Genomic DNA, 25,953 nt, shown 5'->3' with positions numbered 1-25,953 from the left:
TTTACTGTATATTTGTAACCTTGTGCAAGCAACTTAATCTCTCTGATCTTTGGTTTCCTCTTTTATAAAATGGATGTAATATAAGCTACAACTCCATCCTCCCTGTTACTCACACCAAAAATTTGAATCATCCTTGACTCCTCTCTTTCTCTCACTTCCCACATCCGACCCATTAGAAAATTCCATTGGCTCCACCTCCCAAATATGCCCCAAATACGCCATTTCACCATTTCCCCTGCTACCACTCTGGTCCAGACCTGGACCATCATGACAGTCCCCACAGGGACTCTGCTTCTGCTCTTGCCCCTTTCAGACTTTCTCAACACAGAAGCCAGTGTTGTCCTGTTGAGGTAGGTCGTGCCCAAGTCCTCACAAGGGCCCACATGGCCTCCAGGAGTTAGCCCCATCACTTCTCCCACCTCCCCTCTCCAGGCTGTCCTCCCTACTGACGACACTGGCCTTCCTGCTTCTCCTTCAAAAGGCCAGGCTCACCTCTACCTTAGGGCCTCTGTACTTGCTGTTCCTACTGCTTGAACATAGACTCCCTCTAAGGCTATGTCTTAATGTTACTTTCTCAATGAGGCCTTCTCACATCATCTTATTTTAAACTGCCTCAATACCCATCCCCTTTTCCCACTTATTTTTCCCTATACTAAATGCCCTTTTTTCTTTACTATTTAATTCCTAGCTTTTATATCTCTTCCTGAAATATAGTGAGTGTAAGATAGATGGATGGATGGATAGGTGCATGGATGAATGAATGGATAGATAAATGGAAAATATGAATAGAAAAGTACCATAGGTGGCAGGCCTTATGCTTCAACTGCCAGGTTCTAATATGTCCCAGAGGGGAAACTGTCACAGAAATCAAGTTTTAAAAAATTCATCACTAAAGACACATAACTGCAACATCTACTCTACCTGTTGCCCATTTAAAAAGAATTTAAAAGTGCTTACAAAGATAGAGGTAGCAACATAAAATAAAGAGAAATGGGAAACTAAGGGACCTGGGTCTCCTGGAAAATGGGGACAGAGGAAAATTGGCTGTAATTTCACCTTGCCCCACCTTATTCTCTACCTTCTACACTGGTCCTACATGATCCTAGCTCTCTTGGAAAAGCCACCAAAGATCCGCCCCTCCCCATTGCTAAATCCAGTGGTCAATTCTGCCCTCATCTTACTTGAGTCACTGGTAGAATTCCACAGTGCTGACCACAGCCTCCTCTCTGAAAAGTATTCTTCCCTTGTTTTTCCCATTCACTGGCCCCTCCTTGGTTTCTGATGTCTCCAAATCTCCAAGCTCCTATGGTTGGGAGTCTGGGGACCTGTTTTAAACCCTTTTCTATCTTCGCTCAGCTCTGGGGGCTCTCATCCTGTTAACAGCTTGAAATGCTGTGCCACATGACAGCTTTCCCCAAACACTTATCTTTATCCCAACTTCTCCCCAAGCTATCGAGTCCTGCAATCAATTGTCCACTCAGCTTCTCCACCCAGGTGTCTAGTACACCTCTCAAACTACAAACTGGTCAAACAGAGCTCCCAACATCCCCAACTAGATAGGCTCTATCACAGTCCTCTCCACCCATGACAACTCCATCCTCCCTGTTACTCACACCAAAAATTTGAATCATCTTTGACTCCTCTCTTTCTCTCATTCCCACATCCGACCCATTAGAAAATTCCATTGGCCCCACCTCCCAAATATGCCCCAAATACGCCATTTCACCATTTCCCCTGCTACCACTCTGGTCCAGACCTGGACCATCATGACAGTCCCCACAGGGACTCTGTTTCTGCTCTTGCCCCTTTCAGACTTTCTCAACACAGAAGCCAGTGTTGTCCTGTTGTGGTACTCAGATGGGGTAATCAGATGGGGTTGTCCTGTTGAGATGAATTCATCTCCAGTGTCTGCTGGGTTCAGGGCCTGTGATTACTTGACTTTCTGTCTGGCAACAGAAATGTAGCCAAACCTTGGTCCGGAGGGAGGTGTTCCCAGCGCATCTCTGAATATGACCTTAGAACTGAAGTCACAGACCTTGAAGGGAAGATGCCCTCAAGTATGAGCATGGTGGGGCTTGTTCTCATCTCCTTATGAGGCCCCAGAATAACTATGTTTTAGCATTTGTCTTGGGACAGACCCAGAGTACAACAAATAGAAATCTTGAAATAAGAAAAATTAGAAGGGTTTAAAAGGAAAACAGCAGAGTGAATGTAGTGATGTGGAAAGGAAGAAAGAAATCAAGACACGCAAAGAAGCTTCCTCAGCTTCAGTACTGCCCTTCTGGGCTATGATTATCGTGGTAAGAATGCAAGGGCTGAACTACATTTTTAAAGTGATTGTGGAATTTGGCATGTATTTTAGGAAGGCTGTTCCCTGGGCTGAGGCCCATTGGTGACTCAGCTGGCTTAGACACAGCTGGCTTTTGTTGGGGCAACAGGAGAGCTCCCCTGCAGCGGTCTGGACACATTTGCAGACAGTGCCTTCTTGTTATTGCCATCCAGTGGGCCTGTTGCTTCCTTCTCATTCCTCTTGTTTGATCAGGCCTTGCCATTTTGAGCCTATGAAAACAATTATTGTTTAGGAGCTCCATATACAGACTGTAGATGTTCCTTTGGGCCGTATTAAGGTGCTAGGAGATGCCAGAGGAAGGACATCTTGGTGGGGTCCCCTCTTCCCTGCCCTTACTGGGTTCTGGAAAGTAAACCTTCTGCTCTGTTATCCATGTGTGGTGTTATGCACTGGGTATCTCTCTGCCTGCAGTGCCAACTTTTGCATAACCACCCTGTCACACCCACCACACACATCCCACAGAGTCTTATCACCAAGAAGGGTCCCTCACTTTCCCTGTTTCAATATAGGAGATGGGAAGCAAGAGGACACAAGGAAAGCAGATTGGGTTCTGAGAGCAACCTCTGCAGTACTAAGATGGTGGCCACATCAAGGTGACACCCTAGTTTTTCTTGGTCCCAGGTACAGTGTGAGTGAGTAAATTTTTCATTAGCTTCATAAATGGAGATGCCTGCTTTCCAGTCATTTTCAATACCCTAAAGAACCACTTTAGTAACTGGGGGCAAGGTTTGGTGAGTGTAGATTTGTCATGGTTGCCTTCTAATTTGGAATTTAGTAGAGTTTAAATTCTTTCTGCCATGTGCTGAGCTCCCCACTGGCAATGTGGTTGGAAGGGGTCCAAATGAAGTCTGCATCTTTGGCTGAGGCGGGATGTGCTGGGGATTAGCTTCAGTTACTCTGTGTCTGCCCTGCCTAGGTGGGACTTGTCTGGATCTCAGAGGCAGCCTCTGTGGCTGGGACAGTGGCAGTGCCAGGTCAGCTCCAGCACGTACACAGTCCCTGCAGCTGCCCACCCCATATCACTCTGTTCCAGCTGGGTCTAGCCTCCTCCTGTCCATTCAGGTTAATGGAAGAGAGCTGCTGTGACATGGGGGGCTGGCCTGGTGCCTCTTGGGGTGGCCAGAGCCTCCCTGCTATATTCAGCTCTTGGACTTTTCCTGTACCTGGTACAGCTGTAAACCTATTTACTATGATTGCAAATATATTTCTGACCAACTCAGTAGTGTGAGGAGAGGTGTTTGTATTTAAATGTTGGTTTGTTGTTTGGGGTTGAAAAGGATTTCTGAGAAAAGTCACCCTTTCCTAAGTCCTTTCTCAGGCAGTATGTGGTTCTGCAGCAATGCACCTGCCCAGCTTTGTCCAATACCAAGTTCAGATCTATGCTTGAGAAGACAAAACAGTAGTAGGAATTTAATGTCGGGGGTGATGGTATCCACCAATCCTTGTCTGACTGTTGCTAGAGCTTTTGGACACATGAGTGTACACACACAAAATTTAGAGTCTCTGACTGAAGCTTTGCACAGGCCACAGCCTCAGTGAACCAATAGTTCCATGCATAAACATCTCTCACTATGGCCCTGGAGGGTGAACGTTTATGTCCATCATACTGTGAGCTAGGGAAAACTAACTTCCTGTGGTTGTGTCTACTTCTTGGTACAGTCAGTCTCTATTTGTTCTGGGGACAAGGAGCAAAAGGGCATTAGCACTTCATGTCTTCTGTCCTCTCCACTCCAGCATAACTAGTCCTCTTGATTCTTGGGCCACATTGTAATGTTTGTCATTACTTCTTCCTATACTACAAACTTCTTATATGTTTCACATTATTTCCACATATTCTGAGCCTCCCAAATTTGTCACATTCTCTTCCATAGCTCAGGACATTTTTCTTTTATTAAAATGATTGGAGGCATCTGATGATGCTCTCTGACGTTGTGACCCACATCTGGACAACTGGCCTGAGTGGGATGCAGATATTACAAAAATATACTTTTGCTTGCTTTCAGTGCTTTGGACAGTATGGTACCTGGTAATTCTTGAATTGAAATAGGGATGTGAGCATACTCATCAGTTCATTCATTCATTCATTTAATTATTTGTGAACCCCATTTAAGAAATCCTGTTACTGGGAATGTAAACTCAAAAGGGCATTGCCCTTTCTTTCCAGGGCTCAAAGTTCAGTGAGACAGACCCTAGATGTAAATAATGACCAAATGCATGAGCAATTCCTCAATAGTTCCTTGGGATCACATAAAAAGGGAAACTTTCATAGTTGGAGTGTAGGTTTGAGGAGGTTCTCTGTCTGAGATGGTATGACCCCTGACTGAAATTTTTCTTCTTTTTTTTTCTCCAACTCATCCTTTTTCTCCTTCTCCCCCTTCTTTGGAATTGAGTTATGAGAGCTTAGCAAGCTTGGGTAATGTCCAGTGCCACTATAAAACTAGGTCCTAGCAAGAGGCAGCAGTAAATGAGAGAAGGATAACTCCAGGAGAGGGAGGAGACCCCCCCCCACCATTATTCTGCGGTGATCAGACCATGCTTTTTGAAGGAATGCGTCTGTGGGATTCAAAACAATGTCTTATAGCATTCCCTGGAATGTGTCACCTGGAGGAGAGAGAGACCTAGATTTGCAGCTGTTTTGACTTGACTTGCAATGGAGGCTTCTTGGCCTCTTGAGTGCAGGAGGCAGGAGAAGGTTGTGTTTTGAACCTTTTTCTTCACTCAAAGTACAATGAGACAAAATGCTATAACAAACCAGCATCTATTGATAAAGATTTTCTAATAATACCAACCTCATCAGAGGTGATGTGATGATTAAATGACAATTTATTAATACATGAAACAATCTAACATAGTATCTATTCAACAGATTTTAGTTTCTTTTCCTTTCTATTGTCTTTCTTTTCTCATTCTTTGCTTTTTTCTCTTCCTATCTCCCTTTTTCATCCCACTCTTTATTTGCTAAGTAATATAAGTCAGGCATCCTGCAAGATCTACATTGTCCAGTATGGTAGACACCAGCCACATGTAGCTATGGAACATTTGAAGTGTGACAAGTCCCGATTGAGATGTTCTATCAGCGTGAAACACACACAAAAGTCACATAGTGAACACTCTGCCTTGTCCCAAACCATTGTTCCCAGGGTTTGCCTTCTGAGGGCAGGAGGCCAGAGACTTCTTGAGTCCTTGGAGGTTATTCCAGTACAAAATCAGTCTTTGATGAGTTTCTGAGGTAGTCTTCAGGTGAGCTCTCTCCTGCAGTGACATTCTTATGAATGACAAAGATTTGATTTTAAATTACTAGTCTGTGTTCTTATTTTCCTCAGCAGTTTGGAAATGATGTTTTAATACTGGTGGGGGAAGCAAAAAGAGGAAATAAAAATTTTCTTTGTAACTTTTTCTATTCATCACATACTTAATTGACAATATTCGGACATATTTGATGAAATAGAATATATTATTAAGCTAGATTTCACCAGTTTCTTCTCACTTTTACAAAAGTGACTAGTAAAAATTTAAGATTATGTACATTACTTCCATTGAACAACAGAGTGCTGGCTGCTGGGAATTCACAGATGAAAAGGAAAAGAGACTTTGGGGACCTTAGAGTTTAGTGGAGACAGTCAGAAAAACAAAAATAAATTTTTAATAATAAATTTAAAAATAAATGGAAAATACAAATTGTAATTAGAAAAGTACACATTATAACACATACTGTGAAAATAAGTTTCCACGGAGAGAAAACAGGAACAGGTAATTTAGACCACCTGGCAGAGGAAGTCCTCTCTGAGGAAGAGCCTGGTGCTGAGCCTTGATGAGGATCTTCCTAAGTGGAGTTTCTAGGTGACAGTGGGGACAGAGCATTTCAGGCAGAGGAAAGAGCCTGCTGGGGATACTCATTGAGTCCATCCAACACCAGGCCTGCGGTCAGCAGTGGGAAGACCTGTGGGGTGACAGACCCAAGGAGGGCCCCTGACTCCTCAGGGCTCGTGCTCTGGTGAGAAGACGGGCAGGAGAGGCAAGCGCCCGAGGGTGTGGGGGTAAGGCTGGTACCAGCCCTGGAGCGCCCTTTCCTCTGTCTTGTCTCCATCTGAGAGCCATCATCAACCATGTGGGTCTCTAGGGTGTGTCTGTTCCTCCTTCCAGGTAGGTAGTCGGTAAGATGCACAGTTGTCCCTCCATTCCCTGTTCTCACCGCCCTCTTCTGACTCAGACTCATCATCTCAGAAATGAGCGTCTGCAATTGTCTTCTAACTGGTTTCCTTGCCTGAAGCTCCTTTCTCCCTGTCAAGTGTTCTGTGCGTGGCTGCCAAGTTAATCGTCCTGAAACACCATTTAGATCACGTAACTTCCTAGCTCCTGAGTTTTAACTAGTGCCTTGCTGTCAGAGAAGCCTTTTTCTGGGAGGTGCTGGATCCCTCTCACTTTTCAGCCTTTAGATTTCCCTTCCTCAGTTTGCAGAGAAGCATGGCCTGCAGCCAGCTTCTTTAGCTGAGATTGAGGAGCCTTTCAAGCCTAACCAGCAAACATCTTGCCATACTTCTGCTCCTGCCCTGTGTTGCCACCCAGGCGAGGCGTGCTGCAATCCCCCCTGTCCTGCAAACACTGAGGGGCACTGTCTCCCAGGGAAGGCAAGAGCACGTTGGCAAGAGCTGTATCTGGAGTTGTGTAACCAGATTTGAATCCAGGTCTGCCATTAAACTAGCTGTGGGAACTCTTTCAGTAAGTTATTTATCTTTTTTGAGCCTTAGTTTCCTTATTTGTTAATACCAGTAGGCTAATCTTAACTTGTAACCTTGAAGTTGGATGGATAAGGTGAGATACTGCACATAAGTCATTTCATAAGTGCCTAGTCCCCATAGTGAGTCCTTATTCCATATCCCTTATTTAAATTAATGGTAAGCCATGATTAAGAGTTGCCTCTGGGGACTTTGGCCCTACTTTCTTTTTGTATCCCTAGTACCAGTTAGCAATCTTCTTATAAGTGGAAATGGGCTGTTGGGCAACTTTAGTGTATCAGTGTATTGTGTTGGTGACCAGAAACACTGGTTAGGTACACTGAATGCTGTTGACTTGGACCTGGATGAAACCTGGAGAGACCATCCTGTGGTGCATCCTGAGGTACCCCAGGCTGTTCAAGCAGGTCCAAAGGAGTTAGTTAAAAAGCTTCTGCTGTTTCGTGTGGAATCTGTTATTTTTCTTGCACAGCGGTTTTCTCCTGTCCATCACACAGTCCTGTAGTTGCTGGTTTTTCACTTGCCTTCAGTTCCTCTTAATTGAATATCTCTTTTGCTTTACTTCTGTCAAGGAGGAACAGTAAAAAAGCCTGAATCTGGAGATACAAGAGATTGTTAGCCTCGTCAGGCTTCTGCTCTTTTCTGTGTACAGTTCGCCATAGGATTAAATGTGTCACATTTGAAAGTGTTAAAAGTCTCACACAGGCTTACCATGATATTATTAGCTGTTTTTTTCCTCACTTTTTTTTTTTTCTGGGACTTGGTGTCAGGATATTGTCATAGGGAGGAAACAACTTGAGTTCTTCTCCTAGGGAATATTCTTTTAAGAGAGTACAGTATTGCTGGTAGACTTATGGCAATTTAGGTATAAAGAACTTTGATATTTTAAATGGTAAAAATATTAAAACAATCTGTCCAAAAATTGATATATATGTTTTTTTAAAAGTCTATTAGTTTTCAATTGCAACAGACTGGTTACAAATTAAACTACAAAGATCAGAGTGTTTCAGAGTCTCCTAAGTGATTATGTAGTCTTTTTCAAACTGTGAAGAGTTGGGTGGAAGCTTTATTTCAAGGTTGAATTTTATAGATGCAGTCACAGGCAGAAAGTATGTTGTTGTGTATAGAATGGCATTTCTCAACATTGTAGATCAATAAATAAAATTATGTTTATGTCATCTGTTTATGTCAGTATCTTACAATAGACACTTAAAATACATGAACATAATCTTAAACTATGCTATGTATGCTTGAGAGGGGGCATCATTTCACATCAGGAATTACTGAACAAGGGCTTTCTCTCTTTGGAAGATGTAGTGCGTAGCATTCAGTTGACAAGAGTAGAATAGAATTCCTCCTGGTCCAGTGTTAGTGAATAATAAATATTTGTAAAGTGAGAATAAATGAATGTCAATTTAAAAAAAAAGTTTCAATAGCCCTGTTATGGAGATTGAAATGCAAATGAATTCCTGTGGTGTTTAGTGCCAGGAAAAGAAAAAAACACCAACAGAAATTCAGAAGTCTTACACACTCAGTACTCAATGTGTATTTTAAAAATATGTTAGATTTCCAGTTTTCCCAGCATCATTTGTTGAAGAGGCTATCTTTTCTCCAGTGAATGTTTTTTGGCACTTGTGTCTAGTATGAGAAAATTGTATTCATTTGGGTTTGTGTCCGTGTCCTCTATTCTGTACCATTGATCTACCTGTCTATTGTGGTACCATGCCATTTTTGTGAAATTAAACCCCTATCTCTCACCCTGCACAAAACTCAACTCAAAATGGATCAAGGATCTCGGAATCAGACCAGAGACCCTGCATCTTATAGAAGATCTTATCTTCAACATGTTGGCTTAGGATCAGACTTCCTCAAAAGGACTCCCGTAGCACAAGAAATAAAAACAAGAATCAACAACTGAGATAGATTCAAACTAAAAAGCTTTCTCTCAGCAAAGGAAACTATCAGCAATGTGAAGAGAGAGCCTACAGAGTGGGAGAAAATCTTTGCCACTCATACTTAAGATACAGCACTAATTTCCAGACTCTATAAAGAACTCAAAAAACTACACCAAGAATACAAATAACCCAATCAACAAATGGGCTAAGGAAATGAACAGACACTTCACAGGAGAAGATCTACAAGCAATCAACAGATAAATGAAAAAATGTTCAACATCTCTAGTAATAAGAGAAATGCAAATCAAAACTACCCTAAGCTTCTATCTCACCCCAATTAGAAAGGCAATTATCAAAATACAAGCAACAATAGGTGTTGGCGAGGATGTGGGGACAATGGTACACTCATACATTGCTGGTGGGGTTGCAAATTAGTGCAGCCACTCTGGAAATCAGTGTGGAGATTCCTCAGAAAGCTTGGAATGGACCCACCATTTGACTCAGCTATCCCACTCCTTGGCCTATACCCAAAGGACTTAAAATCAGCATAGTTCAGAGATGAAGCCACATCAATGTTCATAGCTGCTCAATTCACCATAGCCAGATTGTGGAACCAACCTGGATGCCCCTCAATTGATGAATGGATAAAGAAACTGTGGTATGTATATATATATATATATATATATATATATATATATATATATATATACACAATGGACTATTACTCAGCCATAAGGAATAATAAAATTATGGCATTTGCAGGCAAATGGATAAAATTAGAGAATATCATGCTAAGTGAGATAAGCCAATCTCAAAAAACCAAAGGACGAATGATCTCGCTGATAAGCGGATGATGACACATAATGGGGGGTGAGAGGGAGGCAAGAATGGAGGAAGGAGGGACTGTATAGAGGGAAAAGAGGGGTGGGAGGAGTGGGGGGAAGGAAAAAATAACAGAATGAATCAAACACCATTACCCTATGTAAATGTATGATTACACAAATGGTATGCCTCTACGTCATGTACAAACAGAGACACAAGATGTATCCCATTTGTTTACAATAAAAATAAATTTAAAAAAATATGTTGGAAAAAACTATAAGGTAAATACAGTGCCCATCACACTTGATCACCCTCTTGACAGTCCTCCTTACTCCTGTCACCAAGACCTGGTCCCTTTTTCTTAGTTCTGAACCACTAATGAACCAATGATTCAATTATGGTCATGGGAATCATTAAGAGGTTAGAAGAAGCTTTGGAAATCATCTTGCACCAGTGGTACCAGCTTAAATGTGAGCTAGACCCATTTTAACATCAGGTTTCTAGATACCTCTCATCCTCTCCTGAACTTTGATTGTGGCTATACATTTAGTATCTACTGATTGAGCAAAAAAGACATATCCAGACCAATTCACATGACTTCTTGCAATGGAACAGTAGTCCAGGGATCCTCAACTCACCTAATGGGACCAATGGCATTTGAGACAAAATTCCTAATTGGTTAAGAAACAGCTTGGTTATCAATCAGAAAAGCATAGGATGTTCAAGCAGAGATTTTGATCTATCCAGAAGTCACAATCAAGTCAATCAGGACACTGAGTAAGGAACACTGGGTATTGCTTGAGAAATTTCCATCCTGAGCTGTTGCAATGTTCATTACCCAATGGAAATCCTTTCATGCATTGCCAGGTAAAATACAGAATTCTTAGTGGAATTCAAATGTGAAGTAAACAGCTCATGAAACATATGGTACAGGCTTATGCTAAAAAATTACTTTTTGCTTATGTGAAACTCAAATTTCACAGGGTGTCCTGTGCATTTATTATTGTTGTTAAAGTGGCCACCCTCCCTTCAGATCGCCACAGTGGTACCAAGTGGTGGAGGGCAGGGATTGAAAACATGGATGACATTCCTGTACGATTGTCTACACATCTCACTGACGTATTTCCTGGGGATTTTTCAGATGTCTATCAAAAGCTGTAAGGCTGTTTGTTTAATCTCAGGGAACTTTGCTCTTCTTCATTGATATACAGCTCAACTTGGACAAACCCAAGAGGCAGTTACTGATGTCCTTTATTTCCTGTGTTCATTTTCATCAACTTTAAGGTTTTGTCACAAACTTATATAACTGACTCAGAGGTGGGGGTAGAGTCAAAGGTGGAGATTTCTTGGGGTTGAAGAAGTGACTTTCAGGGTCCTATCAGGAGAGGAAGTAGAAGGCAAGGAACTTTAATTTACCAAATCCCTTGTCTTCCAGTACTGTAGTCAGAGAATTTTCTATGGTGCATGGCAGATTATAAAACTCCAGTTTTTCTTGTCTGAACTTAAACTTTAAAGTGCTTGAAATTTAGGTGTCATTCTCTTTCTCTTTCTAGTTTCTCTCTACCTCTATAGGTTAGTTTCACAAGCAAAGTTCGCATTGAAATAATTTTTTTTCATTTATTTTGTAAATAAATTGGATATGGTAGAATTTTTTTTATTTTGATTAAAAATTGACAAAGTTTTTTCCAAATCAGGCAGAGTACTACAAGAAATTCAAAGAAATGTCCTATTTGAATGAATATTCACTTTGGGAGACACCTAAATGCCAATGGTCTTGACATTCAAGTGCAGGTAATTAGAGAGAGAGAGAGAGAGAGAGAGAGAGAGAGAGAGAGAGAGAGAGAGAGAGAGAGAGAGAGATAGTATTATAACCTGCCATGTTCCATGGAAAATTCTCTGACTACAGTATTGAAAAATAAGGGTTCTGATAAATTAAAGTTTCCTTGCTTCCTATTTCCTTCCCTGATTAGACCCCGAAAGTCACTACTTTAGTCCAAAAAAGCTCCATCTTTGACTGTGCCACCTCACCCATTTAAATGAATTGTTTACATTAAAGTTCTGTGTCACAAGGCAGGCCCATGTTAAAAGAATGACCTTCACAACAGGGTCAGAGATTTTCTTCACAGGAGATTGGAATAAAAGCACTGAAAAACATTTTAAAGGTAGATAATATGTTTTATTCATCTCAGTGCTAAGAGAATTTTCATTACAAATTCATTTGTTTAAAAATAAGTGAAGCTTTATTTAGGCAGATCTGTAGGCAATGGATTCTTTCGGTTTTTCCAAGTCTGAAAACATTTATATTTGTTTTCATTTTTGAAAGATAATTGGGGGAGATATGGAATTCTTGGTGAATTTCTTTGAATTTCAGTTCTTTACAGATCCTGTTATTTTGTCTTCTGATTTGCATCCTTTAAGGCAAAACGTACACTGTCATTCTCAACTTTGTTTCACTGTATGCAATGTGTATTTTCTTTTTCTTTTTTAATTTTTATTTTTACACACTGCATTTTGATTCATTGTACACAAATGGGGTACAACTTTTCATTTCTATGGTTGTGCACAATGTAGATTCACACCATTCACGTAATCATGCATGTACATAGGGTAATACTGTCTCAGTCTACGATCGTTCCTTCCCCCAACCCCTCCCGACCCATTTTTCTCTACACCATCCAAAGTTACTTCATTCTTCTCTTCCCCCCCCCCACAACACTCCCCCGCTTTATGTATCATCATCCATCATCCACTTATCAGAGAAGATATTCAGCCTTTGAATTTTGGGGTTTGGCGTATTTCACTTAGCATGATGTTCTCCAACTCCATCCATTTACCAACAAATGCCACAATTTTATTCTTCTTCTTTAAAGAAGTAATATTCCATTGTGTATATATACCACAGTTTCTTTATCCATTCATCTATTGAAGGGCATCTAGATTGGTTCCACATCAAGCTATTGTGAATTGAGCAGAAAAGCACTGAAAATTAAGCTCCTATTTTTGTGTGAATTTTCTCTCCCATCCAGAGTAGAAATTTTGAAAATTTATTTTATAAAACTCTATGGTAGTGATTGCCAGTGTTTCCACGTTTCTCCCTTTATAACCTCAAATGTTTGAATATAGTGGTGGATATTTGGACTCAGAGGATAAGGAAGGGGAGATTAAAAATGGAGCAATTAATTGTAGACTTTAACAATTAAGAGAAGAAAATAAGGGTTAGAAGGCAGTTGCATAGAAGTTTGAGAAACACTGCTTAATCCCATTCTTGCATACAGGACTCTTAGCTAGTGCCACTCAACTTTAATCAATTCACCATCAAACATTTTTGAGTGCAGGCTTGGAGCTGGACAAGTGAGGAGACCTGGAATAAAAGAGGTTATCTCAACATAGAATGTGGGGAAACACTACAGCAAAGGGATATTCAGGTGGTTTGGAAGTGGAGGGAGTACCATCTAAAGCAGATGGGGAGTTCAAGGCCAAGGGAGGAGTCACCACCATATTCAAGACCAGGCCTTTCAGCTGCAACCACTCCCTGTGAGTCTTAGGGTCACAGCCTTGGATTTCTCAGGACAGCCTCAGTCTGAAATGCTTTTCGATCATCAGATGCCATGTAGAAAGACCAAATCTCTGCTTCTTGTTTCCTCCATCTCTTTTTATCCTTCCCAGCTTTTTCAAAGACAATTTTAAGTAGTATGATGTATTCTTACCCAGTTTCAACAATTACCAACTCACCACCAATTTTGTTTTGTCTATCTTCCTATCCACTTCTCTTTTCCCCCAGATAGTTTTTGTGAGAGTCAGGGCTTTCCTGAGAAATGTAGCAGAGAGAGAAAAGAGAGAGAGAGAGAGAGAGAGAGAGAGAGAGAGAGAGAGAGAGAGAGAGAGGCTGCATATACAGTTCTCAACATGTGATAATTTGACTTGTGAATTTTTGACTTTATACTGTTGCTAACATGATATGCAATCAGTAGAAACTGTACTTCAGACTTTGAATTTTTGCCTTTTCCTGGGTTAGCAATATGCAGCATGATATTCTCTCACCGTGCTGGGCATCAACAGTGAGCCACAGTGCCAAATTTGCCCAGAGATCAAAAGGTGAACAACTGATCTTCTGCACAGTACTATGTTACTAACCTGTGATGTGCTGTAGGTTAGGTGTTGCTTTGGTTTGAATGTGGTTTATCCCCAAGCGTTCATGTGTTAGAAGCTTGGTCTTCTGTGTAGAATATTGGAAACTAGTGGAGCTTTTAAGAATTGGAGCCTGGTGCCAGGTCCTTAGATGACCGGGGATGTGGGGGTCCTCTCTGTCACATCCGCATGGACAAGGAAAGGGTTAACTGCTGGAGGAGGATGTTGGCGGTTTTTCTATTACCTCAATAACTTATCTACTCAATGAACACACAAAAGCAAAAACTCTTTATTAGAGAGGGGGCATGACGGGTCTGGCCATACCAGCTCTGGCCTCTTACAACAACAACTGAGTCTCCCAACTCTCTTATTTATAATACACAGGTAAACGGGGCAAGGACCCAGAGGAGCTTCTTCTGTGATGGAGAGGATTGGGTGGAGTTAGGGGAACCATCCTCTTAGGGGAAAATTCCAGAAGGAGACAGAACCACTCCCACGCAGCGCCACATACTTCCCAGCAGTTCCTAGAAGACAGGCCTCTGCGTCACATGGCTTAACTTAGTCTGATTCGGCTAAATAAGGACGGCTTCCCACATGGGGATGCTGCCCTTGAAATAGATTAACATAGTTTTCATAGGATCCCAATTAGTTTCTGAGAGAGGATTGTTATGAGACTGCCCCTCCCCTCTCTTTGGCTTCCTTTCTGTTCATGTGATCTCCCCATATTGCATGCACTCCCACCATGATGCTATCTCGTGTGCAGTCTTTAGCTGAGGATGAACAAATAGGGCTACCAGATCTTGAACTTTCAGACTCCAAAACTGTGGACCAAATAAACCTCTTTTTTTTATATACATTACTCAGTCTCGGGTATTTTGCCATAGCGATGGCAAACTGACTTATACAGAGAAATGGTACTGAGGAGTGGGATTGTTGCTATACCTATATCTAAAAATGTGGAAGCTGTTTAGGAACTAGGTAGTGGGTAGAGGTTGGAAGACTTTGAAGGAGCAGGCTATAAATAAGCCTGTGCTCTAAGGGGAACTTTAAAGGCAGTTCTGGTGAGGGCTCATTAGATGGTTTCTGTTAGAAATTAGGATACAGTCCACACTTGTTGCACCATACCAAAAAACTTGGCTGTACTGTGTCCATGCCCTTGAGTTTTATGGAAGGCTGAATTTAAGAATGATGGACTGGCTTATCCAGTGAAAGAAATTTCTGAACAGCAAAGCTTTCAGACTGTGACATGTGTGTTACTGGCTGCTTTTAATGAAAATTATCAGTAGACTAAGAAACAAAAGAAATAGATTGGAAAGTTTTGGAAAATTTGCGGCCTGACAAGGAAAAAACAAAGAAAAATCATGTAAAGGTATGACCAAGTAATTCCTTTTTTTTCCACATTACTTTATATTTACGATTTGCAAATTGGCATTTCATCACAGTCTGAATTCACAGATATCTTATATAGATTATATACAGAATTAAGACCAATTTTGTATAAATCAAAATGATTGCTATAATCTTTGCTTTGAGAAAATTTTCTGCACTATTTGCACTAGATTTTTTATTATTGATAAATTCTATCATACTTAAGTTCCACTGCTATTCCTCTTATTATTGATTAAATGCCTATGCATGCAATTTTAGCTAGTTTTCAGTTCTTTATAAAACTAATTTAAATGTGTAGTTTTTTGTTTTTCTATTTGTTCTTTTTAATTATGCATGACAGTAGAGTATAGTTTGACATATTTATACAAACATGGAGTACATCTCATTCTAATTAGGATCCAGTCTCTCTGGTTGTACATCTTGTAGAGATTCACTGTGGTGTATTTATATATGTACATAGGAAAGTTAAGTCAGATTCATTCCACCATCTTTCCTATTCCTGTCTCCCCTCCCTTCTCTTCATTCCCCTTTGTCTAGTACAATGAACTTCTATTCTTTCCCTCACCACCCACCCTGTGCGTGTCAGCATCCTCATATCAGAGAGAACATTTGGCCTTTGTTTTTTTGGAATTGGTTTATTTTGCTTAGCACAATAGTCTCCAAATCCATTCGTTTTATGGGAAATGTCATAAAGTCATTCTTCTTTATGGATCAGTAATATTCCACTGTGTATATGTACCACATTTTCTTTATCCATTCATCTGTTGAAGCGCACCTAGGTTGATTCCATAGCTTAGTTATTGTGAATTGAATTGCTATAAACATTGATGTGGCTGCATCACTGTAGAATGCTGATATTAAGTCCTTTGGGTATATACCATTCCAAGTTTTCTGAGGAATCTCCATACTGCTTTCCAGAGTGATTGCACCAATTTGCAGTCCCACCAGCAATGTATAAGCATACCTTTTCCTCCCATTCTCGCTAACATTTATCGTTACTTATATTCTTGATATTTGCCATTCTGATGAGTGAGATGAAATCTCAGTGTAGTTTTAAATTGCATTTTTCTAATTGCTAGAGTTGTTGAACATTTTTTTTTCATGTATTTGTTGGTCATTTGTTTTTCTTTTTCCATTCCTTTGCCCATTTATTGATTATTTGTTTTAGTAATTTCTTACTAAAGATGAACACAGATGTTAATTGTCAGGGCGGTAAGAAAGAGTCCTGAGACATCTCAGAAATATTCAAGGTCACCCCTTCCCTTCCAGGTTTTGAGGGCTAGAATAACAAGTTTGTTTCATGGACCCAAGAATTACAGCCCTGTGTACTCTTGCTGCTCAAGGCCACTCCAGGGTGCTATTCCCTGCTTTCCAGTGGTGAGACACTCTATGGCTGTAGCCATGGTTCAAGAGGGTGAAAGCATGTGAAAGGGAATGCAAAAAGAAAAGGAAATATGGAGGCAGACCTCATGGACCAGTGATGCTTTATTCAGCACTGGACGGGCACATCTTCTGGGGCAAAATGGCAGCGGGCCACCACAAGGTTCTGTGTTTTATAGCAGAACCAGATCATGGGCGGAGTTAGTGACCTTGGTGGGCCCTTTCGTCGGGGAAAGAGGCGGGGCCAGGCCATGGGAGGAGTTTTGGTGGTGGGATCATTTAGGGAGGGGTGGGAATGCTGGTAGGGGCACAGGAATGTAAGTTCCTTTTGGGCTTATTGTCCGTATCCTTCAGGTCAGACATGGTTTGTGTCAGCAGCAGACCTTGGTGGCATCCGTGTAGTGCTGATTTTGCAAAGGTGTGGAATGCAAGAGTTATGGGATCATGGCGACTTTCCTGAAATTTCAAAGGAAAGTCAGGGAGGCCAGACAGAGGTTTCTTGCAGGGGCAGAGCTGACGGAGAGAGTCCCATTGTGGCAAAGCCTACTGGAGCCATGGGAATGGAGCTGCAGCTGGACCCCAGAAAGGCAGATCAGCAGCGTGTGCAGTGCCAGCCTTGGAAAGGTGTGGACATTAGCATTTAGCCGGAGACAGCGACCACGTGGGATGCGATTAGCAGAGCTGTGGGAGGGGGCTCCCTGAGTGCTTGAGGGCTCACCTCCCGGTGCGGTATGTACAGGGTGTCAGACTTGGAGCTTTGAGATTTAATGTCTGCACTGCTGGATTTAAGTCTTTTTTGGGCTGGTTATTCTCTTCCACTTTGCTGTTTCTTCATTTTGGGATAGAAATGTTTTTCCCATCACTGTATCTTGAAAGTAGATAACTTGTTTTTTAATTTTACGGGTGCACATTTGGGTGGAGTTTCTGGATTTTGGAGTGAAGTTGGAATGAATTGAGATTTGGGAACTATTGGAAATAGAATAACCGTATTTTGCATTTTGAGGACAATGACCTTGAGGGATAGGAGCATAGTGCAATGACTTGGATGTAGTTTCTGTACCACTATTCATATGTTGGAAGCTGGTGGAACTTTTAAGAGGAGGAACCTGGTGCAAGGTCCTTAGGTCACTGGGGGTGCTGCCCTTGAAATGGATTAACATAGTTTTAATGGGATCCAGATTAGTTCCTGAGAGAGGGTTGTAATAAAAGAGTGAGACTGGTCTTTCCCCTCTCTCTGGTTTCCTTTCTCTTTATGTGTTCTCCCCCTATTGCATGTACTCCCACCAGGATGCCATCTCTTATAAAGCCTTTAGCAGAGGGTGAACAATTAGGGCTACAAGATCTTGAACTTTCAGTCCCCAAATCTAGAGGAATAGGAGAAATAACTCCTATAGATTTTTTCTTTACTTATTATTTAAATTTAAATTATTTTGCTATAGCAAAATAATATAGGTTTAAATTATTTTGCTATAGCAATGGGAAACACATTAATGTAGGTGAGTAACTTGCATTTTCGACAACTTAATGACATTTTCAATTCTGATTTTTTGAGGGGGGACGTAAACCTATTGTGATTAAAGGAGCATAGGGGTGTGTGTATGTGTGTGTGTGTGTGTGTGTGTGTGTGTGTGCAGAGCTATACATATATGTCTAGATATTTCTGCCTATCTATTGATATATATGTATTATATATATATATATATATATTCTGCCTATTTCTTGATCTATCTATCTACATATATATTTTAAAATTTATTTTAAGGAATTCTCTCATGCAGCTGTGGAGGCTGAAATATCCTACAGATTGGAATGAAGAAAAGTGTTCATGTTGCAGTCTCAAGTCTAAAGATAGTCTAGAGGGAAAGTTCATTCTCTCTAGAAATCTCAGGTTTTTCTTTTAAGACCACCAACTGATTTCATGATTCTTTCTGTTAATACCACTCTCCCCCTCAGTATGGAGGGTGTTCTGCTTTATGGTAATCCCACATAGAAAAAGTATTTTCATAGCAACATCTAGACTTGTCTTTGACTAAAAACTGAGTCATGATTTAACCAAATTGACACTTAAAATTAACTCTGAAGATTTCTGAAGCTACTTTAAGTCATCACATATTTTCCACTATGATATTTTAGTAATACATATTTCTTTCCAAAATATAAATTCTTTAAACAATGTTAAACATGATTTATACTATTATCTTGTGTAAGAAATTTAAAAATATTTTTAAAATTTTGAATTATTTTTGTTTCATGGACTGGGGATATAGCTCTATTGGTAGTGTGCTTGCCTGGCATGCACATGGCCCTGGGTTCAATCCCCAAGACCATAAAAAAAAAAAAAAAAAAAAAAAACCTGAATTATTTTTGTTTTAATTAAGATACAAATAAAGCCCACACATTGCAATCATAGCTATAACTAAAAAGGCCTCTTTTGGCTTATAGTTTCTTTTCTCTTTTTGTCTTTCTTACAATTTATCCGTTGTGGAAATCATTTTGTCTTGTAGAGATTTTCATCATCATCTGGAGTTTACTGATTGCATTCCCATGAGGTCATTTAATATATTTCTCTGCCCTTACATTTCCTGCAAATTGGTAATTATATAGATAGGTTAGGTCACACACAGATCCAATTTTCTCTGTAAGGACACTCGAGTCACATCTTTTGGATTATCTCTCTTTTGTATGTTTTTTTAAAAATTACCATGCCTGAATTTATTATCTGATTTAGGTTTGTAAAATTTCATATTATATAATTTCTTCTTGTATTTGTTAGTTGAAATAGTTCTAGAAAGAGAATTTTCCCCTCACTAGTCATTTGGGTACAGTTCAAAGTAATTCTTCCTAATTATTTACCCCAGAGTTTCCCAAACCCCTGGGAGCCTGCTGATATGTTCTTCTGTCGTAGGGGATGTCTGCAAGCTTGCTAGTGTAATATCCTATTTCTACTTTTTCATCTCAATGGTGATTAAGCAATAGTATAAGCAAATCTGTATCATCTAGATGAACATCTTGTGTTCTTGGAGTACAGCCAATTATCTCAGTGCTAAAATTTGCATTTGTATTGGGGTCATGATGGTGGCAAGTAGGACTGCTTTAATTTTCAAGATTATTGAATAAAGAAGGTGGGCTTCAGATGCCAGAAAATCTTTCAATGGGTTTTAGTTTGAATAGAGAAATTTGAGTTAATTTGGGGCACATAATAATATGCCTAGTCTGAACCAAAAAGAACATAGACTGTGTGGTCAGTGCCTGCTATGGTTTGTCTGTTCTGAAACACTGAAATTTAATTGCCTTTGTAACAGCAAGGAGAGGTCAAACCTTTAAGAGGTGATTAGGCTATGCCCTCATGAATGATTAATGTGGTTATTGTGGGAGGGGGCTAGGAACTGTGAAGGTGGGTTTGTTATAAGTCCCCCTATCCTCTTGCGAATGCCTGTTTGCCCTTCTGCCACATTATGACACAGCATGATGCCCTCACAAGATGCCACCCCTGTTCTAGGACTGCTTAGCTCAGAAGCATGAGTCATATTAGCCTCTGTTGCTTATAAACTCACCCAATCTTACATATTCTCTTATAATAGCACAAAATGAACTAAGTATCATGCTGCGAAAGGGGATTTATTTTAGCAAAATCTGTCTTCTGTTACTGTTGATTTGGATTAGTTTATTTGATTTGTGTTGGTTTTGCAGTTTTGTTTATATTTAGTCTGTAAATTTGTCTTATTTTTCTTGTTGTCCAAATAAGTACTTGTACTATTTTAAGAAGTTTATAATAAAAGCAATTTAAGTGAATACACTGGTGTGAATTTATTCTCCTTTTAAAAAGGTCTGCCCATGACCAAGTTTGAGAAATGCTGCTTCATCCCATTCCCACTGTCATAGGCTCTTAGCCCCAGTCAGCACCGTTTGTCTGGATAAGGAGTGGCCTCCTGCCCAGGGTATTTGGTGTCTAAGGGTGTCTAAGGGTGTGTACTGAGAAACACCACCCAGAACACTCAAAGGGAGAGCGCTGTGTACGTGGGCTTCCTGCCCGCCCTGACATCTCAGACCACAGGATATGAGGAGCTGCCTTCTTCTGTCTTTTTCCCTAGTGCCTTGTGAGGTATGGTAAATGAAGAATCTTAGGTCATACCTACACATTAAGAGAACAACTCTTCAGAAAGATAAAAAGCAAATTAAAAAAAAAAAAAACAAAAACAGAAAACAAAATACATAGAAAAAGCAAACAAGGGAACAGAAATTTCCTGACACCAAAACCAGAGATATTCTGTTGATTTTTTTTTTTCCTCTTCTCCAATCAATATTACACCAGGATTAGTTATCACCACCCTGGTTTCCAATTCTGCCTATGTTACTTATTGATTTTTTTAAAAGCTGTATTTGAAGGTGAATACACTTCTACACTTTGAGGGTAGACAGAGCTTGATGCCCCATCTGCTCCTGTTTTAAAAACAGGAGGGATTCTAAACCTTTACATGATGATACCTAAGGCAAATATCCAATCCTAAATCCTTGGCCTCTTGGATGTTATAGTAAACTCTAGGTCCCTTTCATTGTTAGTAGTAACATTAAACCAAAACTTGGGTGATTGTTGTGTGAGAGTTTTTGAATGAGAATTGTGCAAACATCGTTTTGAAAAAAAATGCACTTAATCTTGGCTGGACCCACTTTGATACAATAATTAACAACCAAATGTGTTACATTTTAATTTTTCCTAGGAGAAAAGAAAATGTTTGACATTAAGAATGTTTGACCAAAGAGCTCTCAAAGAAACACTTAGACCCGTGTTTCTTCATTGGGAAAGGGAGTGTGATTTTGTGCCCCCAGAGGGGATTTATTAATACCTGTCGATATTTTTGGTTGTCATAACTGGTGGGGGTTAGGAGGATTGATGCTGACAGCATCTAGTAGTCAGAGGCCAGAGGTGTTTTATACATTCTATAATGTACAGAACAGTGCTCCAGGAATTATCTGGTTTGAAATGTCAGTAGTAGTGCTGTTGAGAATTCTGTCCTAGATCAGTGTTTCTCAAACTTTAATGTGCATTTGAAACAGCTGGGAATCTGTTAACATGAGGATACTAATTTGGTAGGTCTGGATGGGGCATGAGATTCTGCATTTCCAAGGAGCTCCTAGTTGGTGCGGATACTGCTAGCACTAGGACTGCCCTTTGAGTATCAGTGTTCTAGAATTCTTGTTTGTTGTCTTTCTTCTTACTCAAAAAGATAAGGCCTATGAGAGCAGCGACTCTATCTATCTCATGTCTTTGTGGCTAGAATGGTAACCGGCACATTGTAGTTGTTTAATGAGTACTTGTTCAAAGCATAGATGGATAGATAGAGGAATGAGGAAATGAACGGAAAAGTGGCCAGGCTACAGCACATCCCACACCTCCCTCTGAAGAACCTTAAAGGCACTACTAAGGAAAATAGAATTCCTTTCAACAAAGGCAGAGATTTGCCAAAAGCCTTTCCCAGATCATGGGAGCTTGTGATCCAGAAATCACAAATGAGATTAAAATGAAAGCCGCAGGAAGCAGGGGGATGGGAGGACTGGAGGGTTGGGTGACTTTTATGTCTATGAGTTCAGAAATTCGGAGGTTGATGGCCCCAGATGGCAGAATCATTTACTTCTTACTCTGGATTCTTTGGGCTCCGTTGATTACCCTCTGTCACTCACCATGCTGCACACAACAGAAATCCAAACCAAGCCAAGTTTTGAAATCTGATCTAGGAGTGCCTTTCCTTCCCAAGGTGACCCCTGACTCTTAGGAGGAATTTGCTTAGAACCCTTACCCACTCTGCTGCCCTTCTGGAAATTCACTGTGCCAGGCAGAAGAGAAAGGGGACAGAAGAGCAGGACGGCGGGAAGGTGGGTAAAGAAGAGGCAAGGCAGGCGAGGTCATGAGAACAGGGCTACAGGACATTCTCTGCAGGTAGGGCAAGGAGAGCCAGAGGCTCATTCCTGTGTAATTGTTGATAGAGCTGTTAGAGCAGCAACTCCCTGTGAGAAGTGATGCAACTGAATGGGCCAACATTGTTGATTCAGGTGTCGTGGTTCCATTTTGGATACATTTAAGTAAGCTATTTGGAGCCACCAGGTACTTATGACTCTGCCCTGAATCAGAGTGAAATCTCTTTCCTTTCTGGGTTGAGAGTGGGTGGCATAATCCTGCATTTGGGAGTCAGGTCTCCATAGAAGAAATTCATCAAGACTGATGAATGTTCTGTGTCTCTACTGGGAACTAAAAGGAGTTAGGCCATAAGGCAAGGTTAACAGAGAATAATAATTATATGTCACTGGAATGGAATGGTTACCGGAGACCTTGGAGGAATCCGCCTTTCTGTACATCTTTAAATAGAAACTATATATTTTTTATTATAAAATGATTTAAGGGCTCTGTTACATCCCTTCTTTGCTCAGAAACATTCATCCCTTTTTTGCTCAGAAACATTCATTATTAACCTGGTATCCAAAGCCCTTTATTATCTGACTCTAAACTACCTTTATAGGTTGGTTTGTTTGTACATTTTTCAGAAAAATTTAAAGCAAAACAAATGAAATGTGAACTAGCTATAAAAGGGAACTTCCACAACTAGATGCAGGATAGCTACATAAAACCTACAGGTAACATCATACTTACTGGTCAGAAACTGCTAACTTCCCACTTAAGACTGGGAACAAGACAAAGATGTCCCTGATCATCATTCCAATTGAACATCTTACCAAAAGTCCTAACTTATGCAATAAGACAAGAAAAGGAAATAGAAAGCATACTGACCAGAAAGGAAGGAATAAAACTCACTGTAATTATAAATGATGTAATTGTCTATGTAGGAAATCCCAAAGGATCAACAACAACAAAATCCCTGGAATTAATAAGTGATTATTGCAAGGTTTTTGAATACAATATTAACATATAAAGGTTAAATGTTTTCCTATATAACAACAGTGAACAATTAAAGCTTGAAATTAAAAACTTGCCATTTATATTACATCTGAAGTGGAGAGATAGTCCATATTTATGGATAGAAAGAGTCATTATTGTTAAAAGTTCAGCTCTTCCCAACTTGATCTGTGAGTTCAATGTAATCCCAAAGTCTCAGCAAATTACCTTGTGGGTGTTGAGAAATTGATCCCAAAGTTTATATTGAAAGGCAAAAGACACAGTATAGCAAACTCAATTTTGAAGGAGAATAAACTGAGTTAGTTAAAGTCTGACACTACCAGACTTTAAAACTTAGTTTAAATGGCATGGTTCATATTCTATTGTGAATAATAACAAATAGATCAATGGAGCAGAATAGAGCCTAGAAATAATTCCATGCAACTATAGACAGTCTAAATTTGTATAAAAGTGAATCAGTAGCAAAAAGACAGTCTTTTCAACAGATGAGCTAGAATGGCTGAGCACCCACTGTGTTAGGAAACCATAGGATATTTGTAGGTATTCACAAGGAGATAGGGATTGGTATGTAATTATGGAGGTCCAGTAGTCCCCTGATATGCTGCCTGCAAGCTTGAGACTCAGGAAAGTTCGTGATATAATTCAGTCTAAGCTGAAAAGTTTGAGAACTAGGCACCTGCTGGTGTGAGCCTGAGTCCATAAACCTGAGATGCAGTCCAAAAGCATGTTATGAGGATGTCTCAAATCAGAAAGAGAATAAATTCACCTGTCCTCCATCTTTTTGTTCTATTTGGGCGCTGAGGGGATTGAATGATATACATAATCCCATCTTCTTAGTTATTAATTCAAATGCTTTTTATGGAAATACCATCACAGATAGTAAAAAAAAAATAAGTTTTACCAGCTATCTGGGCATCCTTTAGCCCAGCCATGTTGACACATAAAATTAACTATCACCCCCACATAAAAAACAAACAAACAGAAATCTAGACATAAACCTTACATATTTCATAAAAATGAACTAAAAATGAATCATAGACCTAAATGTAAAATAAGAAACTATAAAACTTCTAGAAGATAACAAAAGAAATTTAGGTGACCTTGGGTGTGACAGTAAGTTTTAAAATATAAAGGGCACAATTTATGAAAGAAACAATATATAGTATCATCTTTGTTTAAAAAGAAAAAACTTTGTGAAAAGAACAAGAAGTATTTGTGAAAGATAAATCTGATTCAGTACTTATATCTAAAATATTTTAAAAACTCTTGAAACTCAACAGTTAAGAAGATAATCCAATTAAATTAAAAACTGAACAAAAGATCTGAATGTATACTTTACCAAATTGGGTATATAGATGGTATATCAGCATATAAAAAGGTGCTTGACTATCATAAGTCATCAGGAAATTATAAATTAAAAAAACGAGATACTAGTATATACCTCTTAAAAATGCTACAAATCCAAAATACTGACAATATGAAATGGTGGTGAGGATATGAAGCAATAAGAATTATTCATTGCTGGTGGGAATGCAAAATGGTATGGCTAGTTTGGAATTCAGTTAGGCAATTTCTTCCTTTTTTTTTTAATAGACTGCATTTTGATTCATTGTACACAAATGGGGTACAACTTTTTATTTCTATGGTTGTGCACAATGTAGATTCACACCATTCATGTAATCATACATGTACATAGGGTAATGTCTGTCTCAGTCTACTATCTTTCCTTCCCCCACACCCTCCCACCCCATTTCCCTCTAAAGGATCCAAAGTTCCTCCATTCTTCTCTTGCTCCCTCTGCTCCACCACCCCCCGTTATATATCATCATCTGCTTATCAGAGAAAACATTCGACCTTTGGTTTTTTGGGATTGGCTTATTTCACTTAGCATGATATTCTCCAATTTCATCCATTTATCTGCAAATGCCATAATATTATTCTTCTTTATGGTTGAATGATATCTCATTGTGTATATATACTACATTTTCTTTATCCATTCATCAACTGAAGGGCATCTAGGTTGGTTCCACAATCTAGCAATTGTGAATTGAGCAGTTATGAATATTAATGTGGCTGTGTCACTGTATGCTGATATTAAGTCTTTGGGGTGTAAATTGAGGAGTGGAATAGCTGGGTCAAATGGTGGGTCCATTCCAGATTTTCTGAGGAATCTCCATACTGCTTTCCAGAGTGGCTGGAGCAATTTGCAACTCCACAAGCAATGTATGAGTGTGCCTTTTCCCCCACATCCATGTCAACACTTATGCTTGTGTTCTTGATAATAGCCATTCTAATTGGAGTTAGATGAAATCTTAGGGTGGCTTTAATTTGCATTTCTCTAATTACAAG

The 25,953-nt window shown here is 39.8% G+C and overlaps 1 protein-coding gene across 3 annotated transcripts in view; it reads left to right on the top strand.

The window, feature by feature from the left end:
• The window catches only part of Tmem45a (transmembrane protein 45A), a 76,178-nt gene that overhangs the window by 15,353 nt on the left and 34,872 nt on the right, over positions 1-25,953 (top strand). The gene's annotated exons all lie outside the window — the stretch shown is intronic.

The sequence above is a fragment of the Sciurus carolinensis genome, chromosome 9 (assembly GCF_902686445.1).
Source record: "Sciurus carolinensis chromosome 9, mSciCar1.2, whole genome shotgun sequence".
In the NCBI taxonomy this organism is placed as follows: domain Eukaryota; kingdom Metazoa; phylum Chordata; class Mammalia; order Rodentia; family Sciuridae; genus Sciurus; species Sciurus carolinensis.
This window is presented reverse-complemented; position numbering and strand designations above follow the sequence as displayed.